The sequence below is a fragment of the Lichenostomus cassidix genome, chromosome W (genome assembly GCF_008360975.1).
Source record: "Lichenostomus cassidix isolate B80296 chromosome W, HeHo_3.0, whole genome shotgun sequence".
Classification (NCBI taxonomy): Eukaryota; Metazoa; Chordata; class Aves; order Passeriformes; family Meliphagidae; genus Lichenostomus; species Lichenostomus cassidix.
The window spans coordinates 22,417,194-22,441,443 of NC_139510.1; the positions used below are offsets into that span (position 1 = coordinate 22,417,194).

A 24,250-nucleotide genomic window follows, 5' to 3' on the forward strand; every position below is an offset into this window, starting at 1 on the left:
ATCATACTGCGATTTTTGTTCTGTCTGTTGTTATTTTGTTACTGTGATACTGTGTCATTATAAACCATTGGTTTGCAGTATCTGGAGGGGGGCAAATTGTATTATTGAAGAGAAAGATTTTAGCTACTAAATTGAAAACACCCAGACCCCACCACCTTTCTAATATTGCTCCATTTGATTTTGCTTTTAAAATCCCGTGTTTTGTGTGTGGAAACAGTTGTGAAACTTAAACTTAGTGCACTTGTATTAATTGTGAGAGGAAGTGATATTGTCTATTTGCTCGAGTGCTTTTGAAATTTTTTAATGTGTGTGCATGTACTGTGTGTGCAAAATTTTACCTGTGTTAATTTGTATTTTTGCCGGCATATAAATTTATGCGGGGACGCCCGCGAGATAAAAATAACTAATTGAATCTAATAAGTACCTCTTTAGAACTCCTGTGTGTAGCTGCTGAAATATAGTTGTATAGAATGTTGTAGTAGATAGAGCTTGCAAGTAAATAGAGTAAAAAAGATGGAAAAAGAAGGAAGAGAGGAGAAATATTTCAAGACCCTCCCCCATCTTGCCTAAAATTTTAGCAGCTGACCCAGGGCGAGCTGCAGTGCCCTGTGTCCTCCGCTTTTGGAGCAGCAGGGGGAGCGCAGAGGTGCTGCTGGCCGTGCCTGCTGAGAGCGTAAGAGGGGGAAGGGCTGCGTTTGGATACTGCAGAAGGAATGTCTAGAAATGTGGATTGCCTGTTAAGAGTTTTGTCTGAGTCACTGGAATGACTTTATGGGACAATGAGCACCCCCAGGCAGTAGTGCGGGTGGGGGCTGGAGGAAGGGCTGAATAAGCCCTGAAGAAACTGGTTAGAAAGATACTGCAAATATATGTAAGAAAGGATAAAAAGAGGCAAAAGCAAAAGTGATGCCAAAGGTATTACAGCCCCAAAAGAATAAACTGCGAGGCCCCTGGGGCAGAGGAGACAGGGCCAGCCACCAGGACGTGGCAAAGGCATTTCCTCCTCAGCAAGAAAAAGCCGATCAGAGCAGCAGCTGATAAAAGATCAGACTGCTATCTGCAGGGCAGAGAGGCACTGAAAGCAAAAATGTCTGTAGAAAAGATATACCAAATTTTGTAATTAACTATTTCAAAGTTAAAATCTCCTGCCTGGGTTACTCTGAGTTGTTGTTGTTTTTTTTTTAACAAAGGTTTGCTCAAATGCTTTTAATTCAAATTCTTTACCCTTCAAGCAGCCAGACAAATTGCCTTAGAGAAAATGCAAATTAACTGCTGCAGAGAAAAAAATTTAGAACTGCTGAGGGGAAGGTGGAGACAAGGTGTGTCTCTGAGCCACTGTGCGGGCTGTTCAAGCAGCCAAGAACGTGACAATGTGTGCTTAATTCAAGTCCCCAAGGGGGTTCAGTCCTCTCTGTATGGTTTGTTGTCATGGCAAGTAACTTTTGCAAAAGTGTTGTTCCCCATGCTTTGAAAATTTAGCAGCCACTTTTGGAGAACACGGTGGCCTGATGCTAATTTTGTGAGTTGCCAGATCCAGTGGCTGGCAGCTATTCATTGTCTCAGAATGTAGCCAGAGGCTGGCCGCACTGTCTGCAAAAGTTGGGCAGCCAAAGCTCTGATGGTAAATGAGTCCCGAAGGCTGACAATAGGAATATACCTCATAAGTTTCACACCAAGCTAAAGATTTATTAACTCAAAGAACATCTGAGTAGATGACCAGCGCAGTTATTGTACTGTGAATCTTGTCTAGTAAAACAAGAGTATTTAAGAAAAAAAAACAACCAAAAAACAAGGGGTTTGACTCAGCCTCCTTGAAGAAGTTGAAAAAAACCCATGACTGCACAGCATTCAGGTGATAAATCTCCAGACCCAGGCTAGGGAAGATTCGCGAGGCACTCCCTGGTCTGGGGAGAAAATGTATTTAGTAGTGAGTCTTCAAAAGTACTAGAAGAGTAACAATTTGAAAGATACACTATCATTAATGAAAGAAAGTTAAAATAAGTGAAACATTGCCTCTCACATAGTCAGCTCGAGCAGCAGAGCTGTAAGTGCTTATAAAATCCTGCGAAGTATATCGAGACAAAATAGTGAATATTTTTACTAATTCTAAAGATGCATATAGAGTAATACATGCATTTAAGAAATTATTATAAGGAAAAAAAGTTTATTAACCTGCAAGAGTAAAACATTAATTAATGAAATCTTAATTTCTCACTTATTAAAAACTTGATTTGTATAAGAATTTCCAATGGGGAGTTGAAAGAGGCAAGAATTCATCCTTCTCCCCACTCTAACATGTGTTATCACTGTGCAAGTTTGTTTTAACATCCTTCAGTGTGTCCTCATCAGATAAAAAGCTGTGTGAGACAAGGAACCACTCAAGCCACAGAAGCAAAAAGAACTGCTAACTTCCCTCACGATGGTGAGATCTACAGCCAGAGACTCCTCTCTAATGTGAAACTCCAGACAAAGAGGACACAAAAGAACCATATTGGACAATATAATATACAGTAAATTGGTTAAAAGCGGCAACGCCAAAATGAAACACATTAAATGGTTTTGCTTTTTGTATTTCCAGAACAGTATTATCCACAGTCAGCTATCCTAGCAAAACCTTGTAATAATTGTAATGGCAAGTATGGCTTCAGATGCAAAGGGATAAGTAAGCCAGAAAAAAAGAGAAAGCTAGATGAGCTTAAATCTAAATTTGTGAAATTGAAATATAACAATAACAAAATAATTTTATTTTAAAATGAAAAGGTTTCAAAAGGATGGCTGGCTATTCTGCTAAGTATTTATAACTGTTGCTGTTTAATGCATATTTGTTTGTCCAGTGTTTAAGAACGTTAAGCCCCACAAAAGGAAAATACTGCCTTTGAAAAATCGCTAAAAGTCATAGACCAATCTGCCAGGCTTTGGGCTCTGCAATTTAAAAGATAATTTTAAATTTAAAATAGCAGTTAAAAGTGCCATTTTTCAGTAGCACATTTGAAGTCCTTGAAAAAGCTCACAAAATCGTATAAAAAGATCCTAAATGTCTGTTGATTTATGTGAGTGGCTAATATTTGTGAGCATATTTTTTCTGTAAATTGAAAGATTATCTAGATTTACAGAGAGCAAAACAAAAGACTGAAAAGGAGAGAAAAGATAGCCTAATGGATCACAAGCAAAAAACTAACAGTATGAGAGTCTTAGTCAGTTATCCTTTATGCTTTCCTCTTTCCTTTCTGCTCTGTTTGCTAGAAATTCTACCAAGGTGAGGAAGAAAAGTACCCCATTTTACAAGCAAGAAAAGCTATCAGTGATCCTCATCACTGTCTGGAGCCATGATGTGAGCTGCCAAAACTGGAAAAATTAGTGTCTCTGCAACACTTCAAAATGCCTGTGTGTGTGGTGTGTGGGGAAGGGGCAGGTCAAGGCCTTGCCCTGGTGAGACAGTGAACTGCTCCTTAGCCCCAGAGCATCCCAGCCCTACAGTGAGGTCCAGCCATGCACACAGCAGAGGCAGTGCTCCATTCTCCCCATCCCTGACTCCAGAAAAACCTGCTGGGGGATGGAAGGCCCAAGAAAGCCAAAAGAATTAACATTCCTCTTAGAATTTCTATAGATTCTGTCTTTCTTCTTTTTCTTCAAAATAACTGCTCAAAATTCTAGACCTATAGAGAAGCTAATATGTAAAATAAAAATCAAACTAAGGTAAGACCAAAGCCCAAGAGTTAGCCAGTGCCCCCAGGGCAGAGTTGATATTAAATATATGAACACAGTGCCCATAAAGTTTTGCCCTTGGTATGACAAAGTCGCTGTGCAATAAGACCAGTATCTCTCCACATTAGTGTTGTTCCTCAACTAACAAAGCTTACTCCGAACTTTTATACTAATAGATAAACCCACCAATTTTCACAGTTTTGCCAGGTAGTTTATACCCTAGCCCGAAGTAAGTAAACTAAAGAAGAATCTTTCTACCACTGTAGAGACCATAATGAATGCCACTGCAGATGCCATAAAAGCACAGCAAATCAAGATTTAGAGCATCTCGCAATTAACTATAGATTTGCTGTATGCCAGAAGAGAAAGAGTATGTACAGTTATAAATACAAGCTGTTGCAATTATGTTAATCCTAACTTAAACAAATGTATGTAATAGTTATTTGTGTTATTGCATTGTTATTTACTGTCTGCAATAGTAGTTATTGTTGTATGATATTATGTACTTGAAATTGCGATGCTTATATTCAATGGCAAAAGTACAAATTTAGATATGAGATGGAGAAAAGTACTTACTTTCATGACATACAAGGTTTGTAAAGAATTACAAAATTTCAAAAAGAAAAGGGGGGATTTTGAGAAAGGAGTGGTCAAATAGAAAACCCAAATCTATTTGCACTTCAACCATTCTCGTTTCTTTGAGCTTTTGCCCCTTCCACCAGCACGGCGCCTGTCAGTTTTGGCCTTGTGGATTCCCTTAATCTTATCAAGATAAAAGGGGGCAAAAGGAATCCTTTTGCCATTGAGCACAAGAAATCGCTAATAATATTAATGACTTATGAGAAGTAATTTGTATAACCACTCCTATCCTGAAGAATGTAATGAATATTCATGAATTTTACCTATAACACTCTGTCTTGGGGGGTGCTGAGGTGTGTGTGTTTGGTGGAAACAATTCCCACATAAAGAGAAACGACAAGAGGGAAACTCACAGCAGTCTCAATATGAGATATAAAGTAAGCTCCATTTTATTTCACCAAACGAGAAACTTATATACTGTTACAGAAGTTACTATTCATAGTTACACACACACCTGCAGTCTGTTCTCACACATTCAGGGATCCTCCTGTTAACTCCCTTATTCATTTCTCATAACACTTCTGACTCCCTAATCTTTCTCATGACATTCTTCCCACAGAACATTCTCAGGTAAACAAGCCACTGTAGCTTGTTGGAATTTTACTGAGGCCTGAGAATGCTGAAGCCCTGCTCAGGTTTATTCAGTTAGCATAAGTTTTGCTGGAAAACTGCGTTTTCCAACAGTTCCCCCGTTTCGTTTGTGAGAACAGACGTTGTCTGTTATCAGATTAATTTGCTTTGCTATAAGTAATTCTTATTATTAGAATTGTTATAAATTTACTTAAGGAAATTTCACTAGTTATTTAGATATGTTGCCATGGTCTAGGAACTGTCATTGCTAAAAACATTCACTTCACAGGTAAAGCTTGGAGAACTTTTCCCGGGTAAGGACTCCAAGTTTACCTGGAAGAAGGTTTAGCTTTTATGAACTCAATTTGGTAAATGAAAAATTATTTGATCACATTTTGATGTAGAACACTTGGGACTCATGGCATGTTTCCCAGCCAGTTAGAACCAAAGCTTGGCCAGAGCTTAGGTGCTAAGTGGAAGGGTTTTCTTAGAACATCTTATAAACAAGCTTTGATTAATGTCAATAAGGAGAGTGTTTCAACATGTTACTATTTTTGTAGATAACTATATAAGGTAAGATGAAATATTTGAAAACAGTAGATATTATCATTTGACTTTAAGGAAGATAAAACTGCAAAGGCCTTTTGTGAATAATAATATAAACTAACAAATTTAAAACTTAAAATCAATATCACTGAAAATGAATAAAACTTGATCTTAATAAATCTGATTTTAAACTAACAAATTTGACTTAACTATAATGGAATTTAAAATTGATATCACTTTAACAACTTAACTTTAACAAAATTTAAAACTTAACAGAATTTAAAATTAACATCACTTAATATTACTTAACAGAATTTTAACTTTAACAGAATTTGCAACTTAATAGAATTTAAATTCACTATTACTTAACTTTAACAGAATCTATGCTTAACCAAAAGTACTTAACAGGTAGTTTAAACTATTCAGTATAACTTCACCCACAGGTCCTCATTCACACATCAAAACTCTCAAGAAATCAAAATCACACTCTCATCAGTCACAGGTTTCATCCACATTAAAGCATTCGAAAAGCAAACAACACTCTCAGTAGGCCTACAATATTCACACATACACACAAATGCTTTAGCAAAATTCAGCTTTCGTTTAAGGCTTTTAGTATTCAAGGTGTTATTTTTTATCAGGATAATATCTTGTTACAATGCTTCTTTATTAGTAAATCGCTGGAAATAGGTTTTGGTCTGTTGGTCAATACGTGGCAATGGATGTTTCACCCGGCAAAGCGAATAATTAGAGGTTTTGGAGAAAATCTGCCGCTCCGATTCGGGTATCAGACTGCTGTTTCTGCTGGAAACGCTGTTGGTTAGTTCTGGTTCGCTGCTGAAGCTGTCAATCACTTCCTCATCCTTCGGGAGGAGTAGAGTTTAGAGTTTCACCACAGACGTTACAGTTGGGGCAGTGAAGGAGGCGTGGATGGTTCGCGGCTCCGCCCACCGGGGTACCCTCTGGGACCTCTGTTTTCGCCATCATTTGACCGGAAACCACGGTTGGAGCAACTCCCGCCACAGGTCTCCTTGTGTGGCGTGCTGGCGGCGCGCAGTGAGGGGTAGGGGCCGCCGCTGCTACTCGGTCACTGGGCACTTTGTGTTTGTTCTTTTTGTTTCTACAAGCTTCTGTGCTGTGAGTATCTCTGTTGCAGCGGGAACACCAAACTTTTTCGTTACAGTTCTTTCGTATGTGTTTTTCATTCCCACATCGGTAGCATCGGGATGATTTCTGGTTACTTTGTTGCTTTACCCGCGATATCTGAGCTCTCTCAAACAAAGCAGCTAAGATGTTTTTCGTTGTAAAATTGCCAAGCTCTGTGATACATTGAGACAGGAACAGATTTTTCATCCAATCGAGTAACTTTGTATTCTCGGCTGTCGGCAGCACCCGAGAGCTACTATTCTCCCCCCCCTCCCTGGCGGGGGGGGTTTCCCTGGCTGCTGTGCCGCGGCCGAAGTTTTACGCATATCAAAAGCGGCACAGTAACTCACAGGTTTTTCTCTGCTCCATGCGGCTGTTATGTCCTGTGCCGTGAGCCACGCAAGGTTTTGCTCCGTGGCATGTTTTTGTAAGCAGGCTACGACTTTACTCCATGGTTTGCCAAGCTTTCTTGCAATTTTATCACAGTCCAAAAGTAAAACAGCTCCGTAATTCAACCACTCTCCCACACTGAATACTGTAATAGGATTTGTAAAAAATCCATAAGCTTGTCCTACCACCATCAGGCCCATTAAGTGTGATAGGCTACTTTTACTGAGTCCGTGCTTTTCTAAAAAGCATAACAATAAAATTTGGGCTACCTCTGTTTCCATTATGGTCCAGCTGGTTTTCAGGGTCCTGGTCGACACCGTCTAAGCACTCTGTCGGAGCTCGCAGTCGCCAGAGTTTGTGCAGTTCACCGAAGTGTAGCCCCACGGTAGGCAGGTCCTATTCGGCCTGTGTCTCTGGATCTTCCCCGATTCGGGCGAAGATTTTGACACACCGTCGCTGCACGCTTTGGCGCCTCTCCGTTCCCGCCGCTCCCTGCTGTTGGCGTCCGTATCACGTCGGGGTCACCATTTAAAGAGAAACGACGAGAGGGAAACTCACAGCAGTCTCAATATGAGATATAAAGTAAGCTCCATTTTATTTCACCAAACGAGAAACTTATATACTGTTACAAAAGTTACTATTCATAGTTACACACACACCTGCAGTCTGTTCTCACACATTCAGGGATCCTCCTGTTAACTCCCTTATTCTTTTCTCATAACACTTCTGACTCCCTAATCTTTCTCATGACATTCTTCCCACAGAACATTCTCAGGTAAACAAGCCACTGTAGCTTGTTGGAATTTTACTGAGGCCTGAGAATGCTGAAGCCCTGCTCAGGTTTATTCAGTTAGCATAAGTTTTGCTGGAAAACTGCGTTTTCCAACACCCACACATCCGGTGCACCGAATAAAGCAAATACCCACTTCTCTGACTTGGTCTCTGAAGTGTCTCTGAGTTCGATTGGGGCGAATCAATTGCTACACCTAATTCAGCCATCTTTGTCAAGTGCTGTGTTTTATTTATACAGTAAGTATTGCTTAATGTTACTATGCCATTATAACATCATCATTTACGCGCCAAAACTAATTTACATAATATGATCTCGTGGTTATAAATAGTTCTTTTGTCCTGCGCTTGCGCCTCCCCAATTTGATGGTTGTAGGGGTCTTCTTGTGATGAAGGCTCAAGGTCTTCTTTGCATCTGAACTTTTCACCTTTGTCTTCAGAGTATGCGCAGTTATGGTGTTCCTTGGTCTCTCTGGTTCTAACTGGTCTAAATTCTTTATTTTGTTGCTAATTGGCTTTATGTTTGCCAATTTCTCATTAGTCTTATACTTTTCCATCTTTGAAACTATCCACCTGGGGAGTTTTTTTGGTTTTTGGGGGGTTTTTTGTTTGGTTTTTTTGGTTTTTTGGGTTTTTTGTCTAGTCAGCATTAAGCAACTAGTTAACCATATACTAGCCATTACATTGTATAGAAAGTTATAATTAAAGTTATATTAGTATAAAAAGTTATAATTCAGGTTATATAGGTATAAAAAGCTATGATTCAGGTTATATTGATATAGAAAGTTATGATTCAGGTTATATAGGTATCTTATAACTCTGGCTATGTAAGCATCTTGTAACTCTGACCCAAATTATATAGGCATCACCAGAGCAGCCTGAAGTCAGCTCTCCTCATGTCCAGATTTGAGTTTTTGCTTGTACATTTCCTCCTGTCACCAGACATTTTAAACTCAATCGCTTCATGGTCACTGTGGCCAAGACAGCCACCAATCTCCACTTCACTCATGAAATCCACTCTGTTGACAAGCAGTAGATCAAGGAGGGCATTTTTCTGTGTTGGCTGCCTTAGGACCTGTTCCATAAAGTTTACATCCAGGTTTCTTAGGAATCTTCTGGCCCTGGTTGCACCAGCTGTGATGCTCCCAGTTAATTTCTGGCAAGATGAAGTCCCCCATAAGGAAAAGGGCAGTTGACTTGGAAGCATCCCTTAGTTCCTGAAAGAATAATTCATTGGCATCATCATCCTGTCTTGGAGGTCTATAATAGACTCCCACAATGACATCCACATTGTCTGCCCCTTGATTCTTACCCAGAGGGTCTCAACTTTACCATTGCAAACTGTGAGCTCCAGCCATTTCAGCCCCTCCATTACATACAATGCCACTCCCTGCCTATTCTGGTCTGTCTATCCCTCCTAAAGAGCCTGTAACCATCCAACAGGGAACTCCAATCACAGGATTCATCCCACCAGGTTTCACTTATGCCAATGATGTCAAATCTCTGGAACTGAGCCAAAGCATTGAGCTCATCTTGTTTGTCCCTCATTGTCTTGGTTGAAGACAATTTAAAGAGGTGGACACTAAAGTTTTAGAGTTACCCCCCCTTAGTTTCAACCAATCCCTTTCCACTGATAAGGAGAAACAAAATATGAGTAGATATGAGTGAAAAAATAACAGTTTACTAACAAGTGAAACAGCAACAGGCAAAAAAAAAAAACAGTGAATAATCACTAGATAGAAAATTTCTAAATCTCACAAACTCCCAAGGAACAAAGATGGTGGAAAACCCCTCCCTTTCAAGATGGCAGCCCCCACAGATGCCTACATGTCTTGAAAGACAAAGGGAAAATGGCTGTCTCCCACAAAAATGGCACTCTCCAGTTGACCACACGGTTTGTGTGACAAAGGGAAAAAAGATGGCAGATAAAACTGAACCCTCCCGGGAAGGTAGAATCTTACGGAGCAGTACTAATGGCAGATGAAGACTTGTTGGCGCATGTGGGTTCAGTGCCATGATGCCTTAAAAGCTGGTAAAAATAGGAGGCAGACTCAGCAGTGTAGGGAAAAAAAGGTTATTACCTTGGTTTTAATAGGATCCCAGGTGCACCCTCGTCAAAGGCAGAAACATGGTGAGGAGCACGCTCGTGTACAATGCGTATACAATTTTATGGACCTCACAAATTAGCATATCTACCTCAAATTCCCCAATAAGAAACTTAACAAATGAAGTAATTGTCCACCTATTCTAATTATACCCCCCTTTTCCCCGAGTGACACTACAGCCTAGTTTACAAAAACATGTTCCAGAGAGGAGGCTCCGTCCAAGGCTGGAGCCTTTAGTTTTGAGATAGTTATAAATGTTTCGTCTTCCCCCCGGAGAACCCCCAAACTAAGCTAAATATCAGACTAAAAGAGTTATAAACATGTAGGGCTAAGGTACAAGGAGTGTTTGTGAAGGGTACAAGGAAAGGGAAAGGGTATAAAAATGTATAAAAAGGGTATACAAAGAAAGGACAAAAATCATCAGGCATCATTTCTCCCCTTTTTAGAGACTAACAAGACTTTACCTTGTCTAGTCTCTACACTACAACACAACTGGCTATAGCAAAAATAATAACTACAGCTACAACTATTATAAACGCTTCCTTTACCCAGGCTCAGTTTGGTAACCATGAAGTGAAGGTCTGGAAGATATGGTTGAATTTCAAGGTGTAATTTTTGGAACCCACTTCATGTAGAATTTGAGTCCCCTTCCAAATTTCTTCCAAATCCTCTTTAATTCTTCCATCCTGGTCCACAAAGGAACAACAGGTGGCATTAATGCTATCACATACCCCTTCATGTGCGCCAAGTAGGAATTTGAGAGCTATCCTGGACTGCATCATCTCCCTTGACAGGCTGTGGACCTCCTCCTGTAAAGCGATAATTGCATCAGCAACATGTTGTTCAATATATTCAATAACACTCGAGATGTTCACGGTTGCTCTCTCTGGTTCAAATATTCCATAAGAGGGAAGGAGAGCTCTCACTATACTATGGAAAACTGGGATGTTCAATGAGGGGATTAAGAGATTTTTTTTCTTCTTCCTATGTGGTTTTTCAATTTGGTCAAATATTGTTATATTTGGGATTACAGCCCCGAGGGCACAGGCCTGATCTTTATCTACAGGCAGAATTTTCCAGGCCTTATCATCACATATCCAATACACCCCAGTCCCAAGTGGTAGAGCCAATCTCCATCCCAGCAACCTCATTTTTGTCACAGATCTTGGGTTGTGTATTTCCCTGAAGTTGGTCTTATGACCTCGCCTCCGAGAGCCTAGGAGATCCCGAGTGGGGGAGGCGCGCCCTGCCGAGTTTGGCGGCCCGCTCCGTTTCTTCTAATGTGAACCGGTGGTCGCAGGTTAACACCCCATGGGCAAGAAGGGACACATAAAGCAAAAGAAAGGGTAAAAGGCTCTGTAAAGAAGCCGCGACAATTAGCCCCACAAATTTTGTGCACGAAGATCCTGACAAGAAAAAGGAATTGTAAGTATTGTCCGGGAGGGGCAGATACAGGGGATTGATCGGTGTGCGTGTAAGATGCAGGCTGGCTACTCCAGACCTGCGAAGTGAGTGAGGAGTCTCTGAGTACTGCGGTTCCGATGTACTCGTGAGAAACACGGCCAGGAAGGAAACAAAGCACAAGAAAAAGGGAGTGAAAGATCCCCTGGGATATTTGGGACTGGGTCTCAGGGAGGGGTTGGACCTCTAGGAAAAGGGAGCCAGGGTTTCCTAGTACAATCCACTAGGAAACAGGGGATGAGAGTGAGGGTCCCCAATTCCAGAAAAGCTGCCAGATTGAGGGTTAGAACACACAGAGGCTAGAGAAGAATTACTCTAGATGGGAGGTGTGGGATAATAAGCCCAAGAGAATCTGGGACTGGACAACAATATTTGAGAGTTTACCATTTTATTTGAAACACAGAACCTGTGGAGAATATTAACAAATCATTTGAAAGTAAAAATGCCTTATTATTGTGTTGTCATGTTGTGAGTGAGAATGAGTGAAATAAAGAAAATAAAAGTGAGAAAATGTGAATGAATGAAAGTTTATGTAACATAGGTTGTTGACTTAAACTTTATTATCTGAAAAGAGGTAGAGATATTACAGAAGAAAGATTTTCTGTGCTGTAAAGGAGAGTAGAGGCATGGGTGAGAGCAAAGAAATGGGCCAGGGAGGAACAAATGAAAAAAATCCTGGGGCAATGGGACAAAAAACTAGTAAGTTAAGTTCAAGGAAAAAAAGGAGTAAAAAGATAACAGCAGATATACCCCAAGATAGTCCCCTGGGAATTAAGTCAGCTAACTAGGATAGTGATCCTCTTAAAAAGGATGAAGTAAAGATGATTCAGTATTGTATGATAGAATGAACAAAAAGAGAAATAAGATCCGACCATGTCTTTTGAAGCTTGGATCTGCCAAGCTTTGAACCTATTTGTAAACTCAAAAGAACCAGTTGATTCAGAAGAGAGAGAATATGCCCCTTGTTGGACAGGGGACATGGGACCCTTGGGGGGGAAATGATTTGCCCTAATCGAGCCTGGAGACACTTCAGAGACCAAGTCAGAAAAGTGGGTATTTGCTTTATTCGGTGCACCGGATGTGTGGGAATTGTTTCCACCAAACACACACACCTCAGCACCCCCCAAGACACAGTGTTATAGGTAAAATTCATGAATATTCATTACATTCTTCAGGATAGGAGTGGTTATACAAATTACTTCTCATAAGTCATTAATATTATTAGCGATTTCTTGTGCTCAATGGCAAAAGGATTCCTTTTGCCCCCTTTTATCTTGATAAGATTAAGGGAATTCACAAGGCCAAAACTGACAGGCGCCGTGCTGGTGGAAGGGGCAAAAGCTCAAAGAAACGAGAATGGTTGAAGTGCAAATAGATTTGGGTTTTCTATTTGACCACTCCTTTCTCAAAATCCCCCCTTTTCTTTTTGAAATTTTGTAATTCTTTACAAACCTTGTATGTCATGAAAGTAAGTACTTTTCTCCATCTCATATCTAAATTTGTACTTTTGCCATTGAATATAAGCATCGCAATTTCAAGTACATAATATCATACAACAATAACTACTATTGCAGACAGTAAATAACAATGCAATAACACAAATAACTATTACATACATTTGTTTAAGTTAGGATTAACATAATTGCAACAGCTTGTATTTATAACTGTACATACTCTTTCTCTTCTGGCATACAGCAAATCTATAGTTAATTGCGAGATGCTCTAAATCTTGATTTGCTGTGCTTTTATGGCATCTGCAGTGGCATTCATTATGGTCTCTACAGTGGTAGAAAGATTCTTCTTTAGTTTACTTACTTCGGGCTAGGGTATAAACTACCTGGCAAAACTGTGAAAATTGGTGGGTTTATCTATTAGTATAAAAGTTCGGAGTAAGCTTTGTTAGTTGAGGAACAACACTAATGTGGAGAGATACTGGTCTTATTGCACAGCGACTTTGTCATACCAAGGGCAAAACTTTATGGGCACTGTGTTCATATATTTAATATCAACTCTGCCCTGGGGGCACTGGCTAACTCTTGGGCTTTGGTCTTACCTTAGTTTGATTTTTATTTTACATATTAGCTTCTCTATAGGTCTAGAATTTTGAGCAGTTATTTTGAAGAAAAAGAAGAAAGACAGAATCTATAGAAATTCTAAGAGGAATGTTAATTCTTTTGGCTTTCTTGGGCCTTCCATCCCCCAGCAGGTTTTTCTGGAGTCAGGGATGGGGAGAATGGAGCACTGCCTCTGCTGTGTGCATGGCTGGACCTCACTGTAGGGCTGGGATGCTCTGGGGCTAAGGAGCAGTTCACTGTCTCACCAGGGCAAGGCCTTGACCTGCCCCTTCCCCACACACCACACACACAGGCATTTTGAAGTGTTGCAGAGACACTAATTTTTCCAGTTTTGGCAGCTCACATCATGGCTCCAGACAGTGATGAGGATCACTGATAGCTTTTCTTGCTTGTAAAATGGGGTACTTTTCTTCCTCACCTTGGTAGAATTTCTAGCAAACAGAGCAGAAAGGAAAGAGGAAAGCATAAAGGATAACTGACTAAGACTCTCATACTGTTAGTTTTTTGCTTGTGATCCATTAGGCTATCTTTTCTCTCCTTTTCAGTCTTTTGTTTTGCTCTCTGTAAATCTAGATAATCTTTCAATTTACAGAAAAAATATGCTCACAAATATTAGCCACTCACATAAATCAACAGACATTTAGGATCTTTTTATACGATTTTGTGAGCTTTTTCAAGGACTTCAAATGTGCTACTGAAAAATGGCACTTTTAACTGCTATTTTAAATTTAAAATTATCTTTTAAATTGCAGAGCCCAAAGCCTGGCAGATTGGTCTATGACTTTTAGCGATTTTTCAAAGGCAGTATTTTCCTTTTGTGGGGCTTAACGTTCTTAAACACTGGACAAACAAATATGCATTAAACAGCAACAGTTATAAATACTTAGCAGAATAGCCAGCCATCCTTTTGAAACCTTTTCATTTTAAAATAAAATTATTTTGTTATTGTTATATTTCAATTTCACAAATTTAGATTTAAGCTCATCTAGCTTTCTCTTTTTTTCTGGCTTACTTATCCCTTTGCATCTGAAGCCATACTTGCCATTACAATTATTACAAGGTTTTGCTAGGATAGCTGACTGTGGATAATACTGTTCTGGAAATACAAAAAGCAAAACCATTTAATGTGTTTCATTTTGGCGTTGCCGCTTTTAACCAATTTACTGTATATTATATTGTCCAATATGGTTCTTTTGTGTCCTCTTTGTCTGGAGTTTCACATTAGAGAGGAGTCTCTGGCTGTAGATCTCACCATCGTGAGGGAAGTTAGCAGTTCTTTTTGCTTCTGTGGCTTGAGTGGTTCCTTGTCTCACACAGCTTTTTATCTGATGAGGACACACTGAAGGATGTTAAAACAAACTTGCACAGTGATAACACATGTTAGAGTGGGGAGAAGGATGAATTCTTGCCTCTTTCAACTCCCCATTGGAAATTCTTATACAAATCAAGTTTTTAATAAGTGAGAAATTAAGATTTCATTAATTAATGTTTTACTCTTGCAGGTTAATAAACTTTTTTTCCTTATAATAATTTCTTAAATGCATGTATTACTCTATATGCATCTTTAGAATTAGTAAAAATATTCACTATTTTGTCTCGATATACTTCGCAGGATTTTATAAGCACTTACAGCTCTGCTGCTCGAGCTGACTATGTGAGAGGCAATGTTTCACTTATTTTAACTTTCTTTCATTAATGATAGTGTATCTTTCAAATTGTTACTCTTCTAGTACTTTTGAAGACTCACTACTAAATACATTTTCTCCCCAGACCAGGGAGTGCCTCGCGAATCTTCCCTAGCCTGGGTCTGGAGATTTATCACCTGAATGCTGTGCAGTCATGGGTTTTTTTCAACTTCTTCAAGGAGGCTGAGTCAAACCCCTTGTTTTTTGGTTGTTTTTTTTTCTTAAATACTCTTGTTTTACTAGACAAGATTCACAGTACAATAACTGCGCTGGTCATCTACTCAGATGTTCTTTGAGTTAATAAATCTTTAGCTTGGTGTGAAACTTATGAGGTATATTCCTATTGTCAGCCTTCGGGACTCATTTACCATCAGAGCTTTGGCTGCCCAACTTTTGCAGACAGTGCGGCCAGCCTCTGGCTACATTCTGAGACAATGAATAGCTGCCAGCCACTGGATCTGGCAACTCACAAAATTAGCATCAGGCCACCGTGTTCTCCAAAAGTGGCTGCTAAATTTTCAAAGCATGGGGAACAACACTTTTGCAAAAGTTACTTGCCATGACAACAAACCATACAGAGAGGACTGAACCCCCTTGGGGACTTGAATTAAGCACACATTGTCACGTTCTTGGCTGCTTGAACAGCCCGCACAGTGGCTCAGAGACACACCTTGTCTCCACCTTCCCCTCAGCAGTTCTAAATTTTTTTCTCTGCAGCAGTTAATTTGCATTTTCTCTAAGGCAATTTGTCTGGCTGCTTGAAGGGTAAAGAATTTGAATTAAAAGCATTTGAGCAAACCTTTGTTAAAAAAAAAACAACAACAACTCAGAGTAACCCAGGCAGGAGATTTTAACTTTGAAATAGTTAATTACAAAATTTGGTATATCTTTTCTACAGACATTTTTGCTTTCAGTGCCTCTCTGCCCTGCAGATAGCAGTCTGATCTTTTATCAGCTGCTGCTCTGATCGGCTTTTTCTTGCTGAGGAGGAAATGCCTTTGCCACGTCCTGGTGGCTGGCCCTGTCTCCTCTGCCCCAGGGGCCTCGCAGTTTATTCTTTTGGGGCTGTAATACCTTTGGCATCACTTTTGCTTTTGCCTCTTTTTATCCTTTCTTACATATATTTGCAGTATCTTTCTAACCAGTTTCTTCAGGGCTTATTCAGCCCTTCCTCCAGCCCCCACCCGCACTACTGCCTGGGGGTGCTCATTGTCCCATAAAGTCATTCCAGTGACTCAGACAAAACTCTTAACAGGCAATCCACATTTCTAGACATTCCTTCTGCAGTATCCAAACGCAGCCCTTCCCCCTCTTACGCTCTCAGCAGGCACGGCCAGCAGCACCTCTGCGCTCCCCCTGCTGCTCCAAAAGCGGAGGACACAGGGCACTGCAGCTCGCCCTGGGTCAGCTGCTAAAATTTTAGGCAAGATGGGGGAGGGTCTTGAAATATTTCTCCTCTCTTCCTTCTTTTTCCATCTTTTTTACTCTATTTACTTGCAAGCTCTATCTACTACAACATTCTATACAACTATATTTCAGCAGCTACACACAGGAGTTCTAAAGAGGTACTTATTAGATTCAATTAGTTATTTTTATCTCGCGGGCGTCCCCGCATAAATTTATATGCCGGCAAAAATACAAATTAACACAGGTAAAATTTTGCACACACAGTACATGCACACACATTAAAAAATTTCAAAAGCACTCGAGCAAATAGACAATATCACTTCCTCTCACAATTAATACAAGTGCACTAAGTTTAAGTTTCACAACTGTTTCCACACACAAAACACGGGATTTTAAAAGCAAAATCAAATGGAGCAATATTAGAAAGGTGGTGGGGTCTGGGTGTTTTCAATTCAGCAGCTAAAATCTTTCCCTTCAATAATACAATCTGCCCTCCTCCAGATACTCCAAACCAATGGTTTATATATGATTTATACTCATTCACTCTTGGCCAGTCGCTTCACTTTACTCATTCATTCCCACTCACACAGAAACAAAATAATGACACAGTATCACAGTAACAAAATAACGACAGAACAAAAATCACAGTATGGTGGTGTAGTACAGTGGAATCCAACCCCTTAAAGGTACTTTTCACTATAGCAGGGTCCAACCCCGGGGGTCCAACCCTTTAAAAGTACCTTTTCTTGACAGCGGGGTCCAACCCCTTGCCCGGGACTAATTTTGGGAGACCCAGTCTCAACTCACCCTCGGGGACTAGCACCCCGGACCTGCAGGCATTTCTTTTAAAAGTAGCAAATACCTTAATTTGGTGCAGATGGTCCTTAGTCTACCCCCGCCATGAGCCAAAGGACAGCTGAGCTCCCCCTGAAAATTCAGGGTCGCAACTGGGAGGTCTGCTTACCCCTGGATCCGGCAGCCGAGCAGAGTCAGGGTCCCATCTGGGGTGCCAGTTTGATTTGCCCTAATCGAGCCCAGAGACACTTCAGAGACCAAGTCAGAAAAGTGGGTATTTGCTTTATTCGGTGCACCGGATGTGTGGGAATTGTTTCCACCAAACACACACACCTCAGCACCCCCCAAGACACAGTGTTATAGGTAAAATTCATGAATATTCATTACATTCTTCAGGATAGGAGTAGTTATACAAATTACTTCTCATAAGTCATTAATATTATTAGCGATTTCTTGTGCTCAATGGCAAAAGGATTCCTTTTGCCCCTTTTATCTTGATAAGATTAAGGGAATCCACAAGGCCGGAACTGACGGGTGCCATGCTGGTGGAAGGGCTAAAAGCTCAAAGAAACAAGAATGGTTGAAGTGCAAATAGATTTGGGTTTTCTATTTGACTACTCCTTTCTCAAAAACATTTTAAGATTTCAGAAACCCCAAAGACAGAACGAGCAAAGGAAAAAAAGGAAAAGGGTTGGGGCCCCATGGAGGCACTCCCACCCCCGATCACGCTAGGCACCCCGGCCCTTGCCCCTGGTCACGCCTTAGTCCAGCCTGGGCTGAACGTCCTGGTCCCTGGACAGACAGTGGTTCAGCTTGAGCCAGGTGCCCTGCCCCATTCCCTCGGCCCTATCCAGTTCGCGTTGCGGGCACCCACAGTAGACCCATTCATATCGGACGGCCTGGCTACAGCAGGTACTCCTGCCCTCGTGGCAGCATTGCCCCCACAGGCCACTTCTGCTCCTGCTGTAGTTCCGTTTCCACCAGCTGCCTGCTCCACTTCCGCTCCCAACTCTATGACCTTGGAGGACTTGGCTGCCCGTTCCACTTCTGCGCTGACTTCGGTGGCTCTGACCCTCGATAGTGGGGCACCATATCAAAATACTGGGAAAAATTCAGTTAAGACTCAAAAGCAGCTCGATAATCCCTCTCCTGCCACTACTCCAAAACAGGGAAAAAGGGTCTCCTCTAAGGTTACATGGATAGAGGAAATTAACTTATTCCCTTTACGGAAAGTGCCGATGGGAGGGGTGTAAGGGGGAATAGGGTTTGTGAATGCTCCTCTGACTTCTTCAGAGGTCAGAAATTTTAAAAACAAAATTAAAGGGTTATTAGAAGATCCCATAGGTGTAGGTGAACAACTAGATCAATTTCTAGGTCCCAATATTTATACTTGGGAAGAGATGCAATCAATAATGAGTATTATATTTTCCCAAGAGGAGAGGCAGATTATTAGAGCTGCTCGAATGAGAATTTGGGAAAGAGATAATATACAAGGTACCCCAGGAGACCAGAAGATGCCAATAGCACCTCCTATCTGAAACCATAATGAAGAGACAGGAAGAGGGCATATGATTGATTATCGTAGTTTAATAATCAAAGGAATAAAAGAGGCAGCACCCCGGGAACAAAATGTTAGCAAAGCCTTCAACGGGTGGCAAGGAAGGGAAGAAACTCCAACAGATTAGTTAGAAAGACTCCAAAAGGATATGAAATAGTACTCTGGAATAGACCCCGAAAGTATAGTGGGACAAGCTCTATTGAAAGTTAACTTTGTCACCCATGCCTGGCCAGATATTAGGAGAAAGTTGGAGAAGGTTGAGGATTGGCAGGACAAAACATTGAATGAGTTATTAAAGGAAGCCCAGGTGGTCTATGTAAGGAGAGATGAGGAAAAAGCCAAAGTAGAAGCAAAAATCATGATAGCTGCTATGCGGGAGGGTAACTCTCAAAGGAATCTGAAGCCCCTAGGTACCATTCCCAAATATTCACGTTTCAGAGACAAGGAGAAGGGAAGAAACAGAACCCCAGCATGATCAAAATCTCAGGAGCAAACCAAACATGCCTGTTTCTATTGTGGGGAAGAAGGACACTATAAAAGAGAGTGTCCTCATCTAAAGAAGAACCTGAAAATATTTCAAGAGATAAAACCTGAGGAAGAATAGGGAAGTCAGGGGCTCTATTTTCTGGGGGATAAATACCATCTAGAGCCCTTGATAACTTTTAAAGTAGGCCCTCAAGAGGAAGTATTAGAATTTATAGTAGATACTGGGGCAGAGAGAACTTGTGTGGTGAATATCCCTAGAGGATGTAGTATAAGTAATGACACTATAAAAGTAACAGGAGCAAAAGGAGAGGGATTTAAAGTACAAGTCATTAAAAATGTAGTAATTGAAGGAGAAACCAGAATAGGGATGGGAGATGTCTTATTAGTTCCTGGAGCAGGTTGCAATTTACTGGGGGGGACTTGCAAATACAGTTTGGAATAGGGGTTATACCAGAGGAAGGGAAGATGACAGCTAAAGTGTTAAAACTCAGTCAAGAGGATGAGGGAAGGATTAACAAAGAAGTTTGGGCAAGGGAAGGAAATAGGGGAGGGTTGAATATTGACCCTATAAGGGTCACGATTGAGAGAGAAGAATGTCCCATACGTGTCCGCAAGTACCCTATATCCCTGGAGGGGAGAGAAGGGTTAAAGCCAGTAATAGAAGGATTGATAAAGGATGGGACATTGGAGCCTTGTATGTCTCCTCATAATACCCCTATTCTCCCAGTAAAGAAGTCTGATGGGACTTATAGATTGGTACAAGATTTAAGGGAAGTTAACAAGAGAACTTGGACACGTTACCCAGTGGTACCAAACCCCTATACTCTTTTAAGTAAAGTCCCACCTCAGCATCAGTGGTTTAGTGTAGTAGATCTTAAAGATGCTTTTTGGGCCTGTCCTTTAGCAGAGGATAGTCGGAATATTTTTGCCTTTGAATGGGAAGATCCAACTACTGGGAGAAAGCAGCAGCTAAGGTGGACAACACTACCACAAGGATTTACTGAATCCCCGAGTTTGTTTGGACAGGCTTTAGAAGAAATACTACAGGCTTTCCCCACTCCCCCTGGAATACAGATTATTCAATATGTGGACCATCTTTTATTATCAGGGGAAGTGGAAGCTGAAGTTAGGAAAGCTACCATAGGACTTTTGAATTTTCTTGGGGAATGAGGATTAAGAGTGTCCAAAGGGAAACTACCGTTTGTGGAATCAGAAGTCAAATATCTTGGTCACCTAATAAGTAAAGGCAGCCAAAAGCAAAATCCTGAGAGGATTGCAGGGATTTTATCTCTTCTCCTTCCTTCTTCAAAGAAGGAAGTAAGAAGACTACTTGGATTATTAGGATACTGTAGATTATGGATTGAAGAATATACTCAAGCAGTAAAATTTTTATATGAGAAATTGGCGGAAGGAGACCATATAGAGTGGACTAAGGAAAATGACAATAAATTAGAAGAATTAAAGCCTAAACTAGCTTCAGTACTAGCTTTGAGTTTACCTTCATTGGAAAAGCCCTTTTACTTGTATGTGAATATGGAATGAGGAGTGGCTCATGGAGTTTTAGTCCAAGAATGGAGAGGAGTAAAAAGGCCGGTAGCCTTTCTATCTAAATTACTAGACCCAGTAAGTCATGGCTGGCCAGTATGTATTCAAGCTATAGCAGCAACTGCTATTTTAGTGGAAGAGAGCTGTAAACTTACTTTTGAAAGCAAGCTCATTGTGGGTACCCCTCATGCAGTTCGAAATATATTAATTCAAAAAGCTGAAAAGTGATTAACAGATTCTAGAATATTAAAATATGCAGCAATTCTAATAAATGGTAACGACTTGACACTAGAAGTAAACAAGAGTTTGAATCCAGCTCAATTTTTAAATGGAGAACCAAAGGATGATTTAACACATAATTGTTTAGAAATTATACAATACCAAACTAAAATTCAGGAAGATTTAGTAGAACAGGCCCTCCTTTCAAGGGGAAAGAATATATGTTGATGGTTCATCTAGATGCATTCAAGGAAAAAGAAAATCAGGATATCCTTTGGTTGATGGGAGAAATATGCAAACTATCGATAATGGGAAATTACCTTAAAAGTGGTCGGCCCAGTCTTGTGAATTATATGCTCTAAAAAGGGCATTGGAATATTTAGCACAAAAAAAGGGACCATATATACTGATTCAAAGTATGCCTTTGGAGTAGTACACACTTTTGGAAAAATTTGAGAAGAAAGGGGGTTTCTAAATTCAAAAGGAAAGGGACTGATACATGAAGGACTCATTTTAGAGGTTTTAGAGGCATTAAAATTGCCTGAAGAAATAGCTATAGTGCATGTTAAAGAACACCAAAGGGGAATGACCCCAGAAATAAGAGGGAATAACTTGGCAGATCAAGAAGCTAAAGATGCAGCAGAAAATGGAACAGAAAAGGTTATGTTAATTTTGACCCCAGACAAGGAAGAATTGGAAATTCCAAATTTTAATGAAGCAGAATGTATTGGTTTGAAAACAAACCAGTGGGAGATCACAAGTCAGGATTAAAATTTAATAGGAAAAAATAAAAAAAAGTGAAATAATACAAAGAAAAGCACTGACAAAGTCAGATACAACCTGACACCTGGTTAGGGTGGTGGTAGCAGTCCAAATGAAGCAGTTCAGTTGAAGCGGTGATCCTGTGGAAGGTCTGGTCTCCAGCTGAAGGTCCAGTGGTAGTTCTTGTCCTCTGGGAACCCAGTAGACAGGGCTAACTTAGGCAGTTCCAAGGTCAGGTTACATCCAGGTGGGAATGCTTGGCTCCTCCCTGCTGGGCAGAGCATCTCACAATAGGATAAGTCCATGAATCATGCATTGGTTTCTTGATGGCCCATTGTCTGTTATCAGGGGTGGGTCATAGCAGGAGATAACAGCTAATGGCCCACAGCTGGTGGTAATAGAATACCTAAGTACATCAATATTTTAACCTAGGACACAGAAGAAAAAGAATTAAGTAAAATAGGGGGAAAACGGGAACAGTCTGGGAAGTGGAGGCTTTCTGATGGGAGGCAGTTACTTAATAAGCCACTAACTAGAAAAATATTAGAAACTATGCATCAGAAGACTCATTGGGGTACTCAGACTTTGTGTGATCACTTTTTAAGGAATTATGGATGCACTGGGATCTTTGGAGTGGCAAAACAAGTAACTGAAAATTGTATAACTTGCCAGAAAGTAAATAAAAAGGTAATGAGGAAAATAACCCCAGGGGGTAGTGAATCAGCTCTGAGACCGTTTCAGAGTATCCAAGTGGACTTTACTGAACTTCCTCAAGTACAGAGGTGGAAGTTTCTATTAGTAATAATAGACCATTTAACTCATTGGGTAGAAGCAGTCCCAACTGTCAGAGCCACAGCTAATGTAGTATATAAAACCCTTTTGGAACAAATTATTCCCAGGTATGGAATGGTTAATAGAATAGACTCAGATAGAGGGACACATTTTACATCAAGAGTCTTACAGCAGATAACTCAAGCCTGGGGAATAAAATGGGAATTACATACCCCGTGGCATCCACAGAGTTCGGGTAGGGTGGACAGAATGAATCAGACTTTAAAAAGAGCTCTAATAAAACTGATGATTGAAACACAAATGTCCTGGGTAAAATGTTTACCATTGGCTCTATTGAGAATCCAAACACAACCCAGGTCAGACCTGGGAGTGTCACCTTATGAAATGATGTTCAGATTACCCTTTCTGACCACCCAACATGAAAATGCTACTTATGAAATAGGGGAAATAAGTGTTAGAAAATATCTCACCACAATTGCAAGAACACTTGAAAATTTGCGGTTGAAAGGGATAATCCCTCAAACCACACCCTTAAAATTTAAAATTCATAATATCCATCCGGGGGAATGGGTACTGGTGAAAACATAGAAACAGCAATCTTTAACTCCAGAATGGGAAGGTCTTTTCCAGGTACTACTGACAACCGAGGCAGCAATCCGGACCAGAGAAAGAGGGTGGATCCACGCCAGCAGAATCAAAGGACCCGTGGAAGAACCTAAGGAGTGGACTATAACATCTAAGCCGGGTGATGCCAAGTTGTCTCTTAAGCAAGGACTGGGCGGTAATGAACTGGGAAGACCCAAATGATCCAGAGAATGTACCAAGAATCACACCTAATTGGGAAATAAGGCCAAATTTATATCAGTGGTTCGAAGTGCCACCTGGACAAGTTTTGAGGAGCCTCCAATACCCCCCTTGGGGAGGAATACTTCCACCTCAAACTGGAGGATCAAGACTGTTTCAGGCAGAGGGTCCTCATGTTTTTGCTTTAGCCCGTGACTTGTATAAAGAAGAAGAGATATTACAACCTCCATCAGTACCGTACCATATAACCTGTTTGATAAATCCCAACACTGGACATGCTAGCTGGGTTAAATGTAAATGCATAAGATGTGGGGAAAAATTGGTATTGTGATTCACAAAAATGGCACCCTTGTTGCAGAAAGTGCCAGGTGCCAGACTTACTCCCTGCCCAAGTAGAACTAGGAAGGACTGAGATAATAACTTTGCTCTGTGGATGGGAATTACTAGTGCCTGTTGAGTGGGAGGTGCCTGAGGAACAGTGAGAAACTACAGCTAAGAGTTGACAAAAGCGATTTGCCTAGAAAATAGCAAAAAGGAAGTGACAAGGAGATAGAGGGCAAGACCAGGATTGGCCACCTGAGAAGATCATATACACACCTGCTATGGGTAGCAACCCCATAGGCATCGGAGATGGGGGTATAAGCCATACCAGACCCCTATTATTCTTTCTTCTGTCACTCCTTTTTTGTCTCTTCCCTTCTGGGATGCCAGCACAATCATGTCGCAAGTGCTACCAAATGCTTTACATGGAAAGAACCCGAGGTTCCTTTC

At 40.7% G+C, this 24,250-nt stretch overlaps 1 long non-coding RNA gene across 1 annotated transcript in view; it reads left to right on the forward strand.

Moving 5' to 3' along the window:
- Positions 1-24,250, forward strand: part of LOC146425697 (uncharacterized) — a 177,705-nt gene that overhangs the window by 40,549 nt on the left and 112,906 nt on the right. The window lies entirely within an intron of this gene.